This window comes from Peromyscus maniculatus, chromosome 21, assembly GCF_049852395.1.
Source record: "Peromyscus maniculatus bairdii isolate BWxNUB_F1_BW_parent chromosome 21, HU_Pman_BW_mat_3.1, whole genome shotgun sequence".
NCBI classification, from domain to species: domain Eukaryota; kingdom Metazoa; phylum Chordata; class Mammalia; order Rodentia; family Cricetidae; genus Peromyscus; species Peromyscus maniculatus.
Window position 1 is genome coordinate 11,377,652 of NC_134872.1, and position 7,551 is coordinate 11,385,202.

Genomic DNA, 7,551 nt, shown 5'->3' on the forward strand with positions numbered 1-7,551 from the left:
CCTGTGGACCGAAGTCGGTGTCCAGGGAGGCTGATGCTGGGGCTGTGATACAGGAGCCCCTGCCTCTTACTCTAGCCCAGAGAGGGGACCAGAGCCATCAGATGCTCAGAGGCCAGGGCACCCTTGGGCCCTACTCCAACCCTGGAGACCAGGAGACCCTAAGTGTGGCAGAATTTTTCCATACCCAGCCATGGAGGAGAGAAGTAGAGCTGGGGGGTCCTGGACATAGTTAGGATGATCTGTTGTTGAGGAGATTCTGTCTTCTGGATGTCAGCTCAACAGGTTAGTTATCCTTGGAGCCCCAGGGGACAGTGGGCAGGAAGCTGGCAGTGACTGGGAGCACAGAGCAAGCTGTTTAGACAGGGTCGAACAAGTACCGCCATAGATCACTGCAGCTGTAAAACAAACTTAGCCTTGTGCTAATATTTTGGTTTTGTTTCCACTATACACACCTAGAAAAATGTGCGCGTCATCTTGGCTCACGACGGCGGCGGCATGCCTCCGTGTCCCATGCCAGCGCTGCGCCTCCAGCTGAAGGGAAGGAAATCCACAGTGGGCTGTGCACTTGATGACAAGGGCAGGGCTGTGAAGTCAGTCCGGGCACAAGGCCAGCACCCTTGCTGGTGGCCAGGCTGACCTCAGACTCTTCCTCTTCCCCATGTACCACTGCCAGGTGCCCAGGTGGCCCGTTTTGAAAAATGGGGAAACTGAGGCACAAAAAGTTCACTCTTCCTACCTGCCTAGAGCCATGGGGTCCCACGGGCATGGTTGGCATGGAGCTGGTGAGCCACCTCGCTCTGCCCCTGTGGGGGCACTGCCCACCTTATCCCTGCTGGAAGCCAAGGCTCCTGTCACAAGTTCCTCCTCAGTGCGTCGCTCTGTCGTGAGGATACGGGTGTTTTCTCCATCCTTCCTTCCTAAGGGCCAAGGGAGTGGCCCAGGGAGAGGACGCAGGTGTTTCCCTGGCCCCATTCTTGAGGGTCACAGCCTCTGGCCAAGGGTTAACTTTCCGAGTGACTGATCAAGGAGGTAGAGGCTCCCTTCCTTGGTCTACTGGAACAAGACCTTAGGACCTTAAGCGGTGGCCAAAGCTGGGGGTAGCTGTCCTCCAAGATAGCTCCCCGTCCTACTGGTACCTGCCCCCATGCAAATGGAGGTCTCCATTTGGCCAAATGTGTCTGTGACCAATGGCAGGCATGTGCAACTGCCACTTCCAAGATGAGGTTGTGAAACTCCAGGCTGGAGTCTAAGACAGCACTGGGGGCAGATGGCTGGGTGAGGCCTTCCTGCTGGCCTTGGGAGGGAACCTTCCTGCAAGCAGCCTGCCAGCCCACTGGGCCTTCAGGAGATACTACCTGGGTGTCTGGCAAGCACCTGAGCTGAACATGCTGGCCTTAGAACTTATGGGGCAGTTCACTCACCATTTTGAAGGATGTCTGTTTGGGGCAGTACCATGGTTCTAGTTGGTGCCAGGTAGGAGGGTACGAGTGAAGTCCTGAATGAGTGTGTGTTTTTGACGTGAGCATGGCTATGTCAAGGACCCTGTCTTAGTCACCACTGTATTGCTGTGAAGAGACACCATGACCAGGGCAACTTAGAATAGAAAGTATTTAATGGGGGGCTTGCTTACAGTCTCAGAGAGTGAGTTTCCTGGCCATCATGGCAGGGAGCATGGCAGCAGGCAGGCATGGTGCTGGAGCAGTAGCTGATTGCTTACATCTGACCCACAAGCAAGAGGCAGAGAGAGACAGACAGACACACGGGGGTGGGGAGTGATTGGGCCTTGCGTGGACTTTTGAAATCTTAAGGCCCACTCCGGTGACACACTCCTCCAACAAGGCCACACCTCCTAAACCTCCCTAAACAGTCCATCCATTGGGAGCCAAACATTAAAATATATGAACCTATGGGGGGCCTGTTCTCATTTAAACCATGACAGACTCCCATGTCTCAAACCTATGGGAGTGGCAAAACCTTCAGTGTGAGAAGCTCAGAGACATGGCGAAGCCTTCCTCTGGTCTGTGTGCAGAAAATGTCCACTGTAGTTTTCTCCCCGCAGATATTTGCAGCCTGGAGACTGCTCTCCTATAGAGTCTGCTCCAATTGAGGTTAGCTAAACCTGCTTCCTTATTCAGCTGTATATAATAACCCTGCCTCCTGCACCCCATCACCCCCCCCCCATTCCCTGCCTTGCCTGTCACCAGTCTCAGCTCTTTAATGGCCATGGACTGTGAGGGATGAGGAGAGCTTCCAGAAGGATAAAAAAATGTTTGAGGACAGCCGTCATGCATGAACGCATCAGCCATAAGAAGGTTGTGTGCGCTTATAAGCAGGAATCCTAGGGGCAGACTTCATCGGAAGTGACATTTCTGTTCAGTATTTCTGTGAATGTGCTCTGGTGCTGAGACGGGGGCCTGCCCTTGAATGCAAGTGTGAGACAGCGTGGGAGTGTCTGGTGAGGAGGTGTGTGTGTGTGTGTGTGTGTGTGTGTGTGTGTGTGTGTGTGTGATTTGCCTCTGAGTGTGTATAGGATGGGTTTGTTCTTTGTGACATGGTCTCACTCACCCTCTTGCCTCAGCCTCCCAAAGTGCTGGGTTACGGGCCTGTGCCGTCATGCCTGGCTTGCCCGTCTCCTTGAACTTGACCCAGATGTGCTAGGCTGCACATGTGTATTTGCTTAGGGCCAGCCTCAGGTTCTGCGGCCAGTTAGGGCACACTGAAGCTTTGCAGTGGTCTGCCCTCTGAAGAGATTGTCCAGATTCCAGCCTGGAAGTGGAGCTGGAGAAGCCTGTACTTCCTCATCGGTGGTGGTACAGCTCGCTGGGACTCAGGCTGGTCCAGCAGAGCCTGCGTGGGCAGACACAGTTCTAAGAAGCCAGATCACAATCCGTTTTCTGGAAACACCCAGTGTGAGCAGCCCATCTCACAAAGGGGGAGAACAAGATGATGCTGGGACCATGCTCTGGACCAGGCTGAGTGAAGGGACTGGCTGGGCAACCAGCATGTAGGGGGTAGCTTTGCATGTAGAGGCCCCAGGAAACAGCATCCTGCACACTGCTGTGTGCATACAAGGGCCTCAGACTTTGCTAGGCTTTCATGGCAGGGGCTAGAAGCCAGACTGTTTTCCAAGGCTCAGAGGAAAGGGAAAACAGGGGTGTCTTGTGACCCCAGGAATGACTAACCCTTAATTACTGCTTCAGCCTGAGCACTTAGCAAGGCCTCGAGGGATACCATGAGACCAGCAGGCTCCAGTAGAGGCCTGGGCAATGCATTGGGACCATGGGCCCCGCCCTAGAAACAGCTGGCCAAAGGGAAAACTCCTCCAAGCCAGGCTCTTATGTGGGGAGTAAGGGACCCCACCCTAGAGAAGGTTCTGTGGCCTCCTCCCTGGCTCACCCCACTGGGAGCATGCTGGTAGAGCCTCGAGAAGAGTAATAACTCAGAAGCACAGAAGGGTTCTTAGAATTTCCTGCAGAAAAGTTGATTGGCTTCTGAACTTCAGCTGGCTGCAGAGACTTGGAGAAACCACTGTGCACAGCGAGTCTGGGTTTGATTTCTTTCCCTCTGCTTTGCCCATGACCAGCTGACCCAACAAGCGGCTTGTGGTTCCTGGTCTGTGTCTGTGGAGGCTTGCAGCCCCTGGCAGGTAAGAGATGGGGAACAGGAGTTGACAGGTTCCAGTCCTGCTCTGGGGAAGGGCGTCCCCACAGAGAAGCTGAGTGAAGGGTCCACACTCAAGTTCCCATTCTGAGGCTGAGTAAGAATCCTGGGGGAGAGTTCTATAGAGGGTGAGGTTGGCTAGACATGGTGCCCCCAGCTGCATGTCCCTGCGGGGCATCCTGCCTGGACAGCCGTCATGGTGGGAGGTGGGAGCAGGGCTGGCCCAGACCTCAGCTGGCCTGAACCCACAACCCCTGCTCTGGGCCTCCTGGTCTTTTGCCAAGTCACATCTTCCAGGAGCCTCAAGGAGCCGTGAGTATGTGGAGACCCTTGTATGACCACAGGGTGAGGAGATGAAGAGCCCCCCCCCCCCAGCGTCAGCATGCTCAGAGGACACTTAGGGGTGACGTCTCCTCCTATCACCCCCTCCCTCACCTGCTTGCCTCTTTCACTGGACAAGGATATCCACGTACACATGGAGAAGTTTCCCATGGGGCCTCTGGATTGAGGCAGAAAAAAATCCCTAGAAGGGGCCCTTGCTGCCTGCACTAAGCCCCTTCTAGCAGCACTGGACATGAAGCAGGGGTGTGGGTGTGTTGTGCCTGCAGCCTCTGGCCGCGAGACAGGGTTTCACGCAGTCTCTAGTAGCCTGTGAGACCTGAGAGCCAGGGCCAGTTGGCTCTGCAAGCCCTAGCCTCTTGCAGTACAGGAGGGGTGAGGGGTGTTAGCGCAAGCCTGACTCTAGCGCCTCTAGGAGAAACACCTGTTATTTTTAGTCTGCATTGTCAGCTTTGTTGGTGCACAGAGGGTGAGGTGCCGCTGCGATTCCATTTTTAACACACCTTGGAGGAGGCTGTGAGCGGTCCTGATGCCTCTTGCATCCCTGGATATATATAGCTTCTTTTTAATACAGTCAGTGTAGGAGCCCGGGCTGGCCCCGGGGACCCTGGGGTTATAGATATCCAGATGTGCTGGGCTGCTGAGCTTCCCAGCGGCTGCTGGGCTTGCATTCCACAGGGCAGGTAGAATGGGCTCTGAGCGCCCTCGAATGGGAGTTGACAGTGAGCAAAAACCCTGCGAGAGAGATGCTCCTCTGGTGAGGCTATCCCTGCTAGCAGGTATGGTGTGTTGGGGGCTGTCAGGAGATTCAGCAGGGCCCAAGAGCCTCCCAACTCCTGCCTGGAGCTAAACATAGGCTGACACGCTGTCCTTGGAAGCCCTGTGCCTTAGCTCCTGCAAGGTGGAAGGGGCACTAGGCTCAGAATCACTGAATCACTTACTACTGGGCAGAGCAGGATGGCCAGGCAGGAGGATGCATCAACCTGTGAAACTGCATTCACAGCCAGGAGCACTCATGTCCAACGCTCAGGATCCCAATGAAGCGGGATCGTTCAGACCAGTGAGGGGTGCTTACATAAGGCCCCAGAAAGATCAAGTTGAGGTGGCTTAGATGGCCGCAGAATGTTCCAGCTGGGTGCCTTCCTAGCGGCCGCCTCCGCCCACGTGTCCTTCATTCACCCCGTGTAGAGCAAGCTCAGATTCTGTCACCACACGTCCCAGAGGAGGGCTGCATATAGGTCTCGCCTGAGCCAGACACAGAAGTTCCTCCACCCATTCCAGAGAAATCTCAGGGCTGCAGCGTACCGACCTCAGTCTGTGCCGTAATCACCTGGGAGCTCAGTGGCCTGGGCTGCACAGCTAAGGTCAGCTAGTGTTAGTCAGTCGGGTACCTCCCCGCCATGCTCCATGCAGGTTCTCAGGGACCTATACCTACCCCGGATCTTCAGAGGAGGGGCCGGGCCCAGCCAGGCCCTGCGAGTGGGCAGATGAGCACCAGTGCCTGTGGAAGCAGAATCTGGCCTGGCAGAAGGGAGGCTGTGGGTGGGGCGGTCCCCATGCTGCAGGGTGTCAGGAGAAGAGTGTGGCATATGTCACTCGACAGTCTTTCCTCTAAAGTCAAAGGCCCACATCACTCTGCCTAGTTAGCCTGTGGTTACCTCAGAGTACTTCTGGTGGGAATTGACTTCATGTTTACACATAGGAAAGCTTGGTCTTTGACTTGCCCAGACTGCTAACAAACAACTGAAAGCAAGTTCTCAAGACAGTATAGAAACCTACCCAGAGCTGTTAGCTCACGTCAGTCAACAGCCAGGCCCAAATGCATCAGTCAGAACTAGCCCCAGAGGCCTGTGGTCCCATCACCAATGACTGACTGTTCGCTAAAGGAGACACCATCTCCCACCTGGAATGCCAAGAGGTTGGCTGGGAACATGTGAGGACTGGCGCAGAGCAGAATGATCTCACTGCCTGGGCTCCAAAGTGAGCTGTACCCTGCACAGCGGAGCGATCCACCAGGAGCGAGAGATGCTCCCTGCCTACGTGCCAGATCTTTTTCCTCCGTTTCTTTTGTCTTGGTGTGTAGCCCAGGCTGGCCTTGTTCTCACAATCCTCCTCCCTCAGCTTCCCATGTGCTGGGGCTGCAGCCTTTCTGAGTGGAAGAAGCCAGACTCCCCAGGCTACACAAATACAATCCTATTGATGAAATACACTGGAAAAGACATCAGCCCACAGATAGAGGGCAGCCACTAATTGACTGTTGGTTTCTGCTGCATCTCAGCTGAGGCTTTTGTATGAACTGAAACCCAGTGTCACGCAGGTTTTCTGACCCAGAGTTTTCAGTGACTCCAGCATGGGTCCCAGACCCCCCCCCCCTTGACACAGTGGGACTGGTCTGTGAGTGGCCAGGGTAGAGGGTCCATCCCTTTAGGTGGCTCCTTCTGTCTTCTACTGCCTGAGAATCCTAAGAAGCTGAGCCAGTATGAAAACCTGGGGCTCCATCACCATGCCCAATCTCAGGATGTCCACTTCATTTCCTAGATGGGTGGTGGCCCTGGGTGTTTCATGTAGAGAGGTAACAGTGTAGACAGGCCAGGGAGCAGTCTCACTGTGGGGAGAAGCTCCTGTGGAAGTCCAGGCCCTGCCAGCTGGTGGAGACCAAGGTGGAGGAGAGGCCTGGATACTGGTGACTTAGCTGAGCCCCACCTGGATGGGGCAGCCCGGTGTGGTCCCTGCCTGCCTATGAGACTAGGCATGGCCGCAGGAGCCAGGGCATGGGAACTGACAGGCTCTGAAATCATCCCGTTCAATAGCCCCATGGACGGCCCACTTGCCAGGAAAAAAGCAGGTTCTGGACTAGCCCAGGATTAGGATTCTGTGTCTCCTGGATTCCAACAGTGCTGTCCCAGGCCCCTTCAAGGGTCTGAATAGACACCCATAGGTAGTGTATTGGCCCTCCATCTCCTGAGAGTGGAGGTCCAGAGACAGTGGGTGGCCTATAGGCTGTCTACACCACCATATGTCCAGACTTCAAGCAGTCAAGCACAGCAGATACCGAGCTAAGGGTCAGGCCAGCTACTGAGCTATACAAAAACTTTAGTCCCTGGCCCCAAGCTTGGTAGGACAGCCAGCGTGTGTGCTGAGGGGGTACAGCTGGCTGAGGCTGGAGGTCCCCTTTATAGCTGTTGAATCAGCCCCATCACCCAGGGGAAGGGCTGGGTACTTATCTAGTCCCCAGCCCTCCCTACATCCTTCTTGAGTCCGATGTCTGCTCATTAAATCCCTGCAGGCCGCCCCAGAGGGTGAATCCATCTCACTACACCATAAACACTGTCCAGAATCGATGGCAGCTGGGGTAGATGGGGCCTTGGAGGGCTCAGGAGCTGTTGGGAGCCGGCCAGAGTCTGTGTTGTCCTGGCAAGATGCCGGGGCACTTGGCTCAAGGGTATCCCTGCGATGTGCCGGGCCAGGCCTCTCCAAGAGCCGTGGTGGATAGCACAGTGTTCGGAGTCCCTTCCTCCTGGGGTGTGTGGGTCAACGGCTCCCAACACTGGC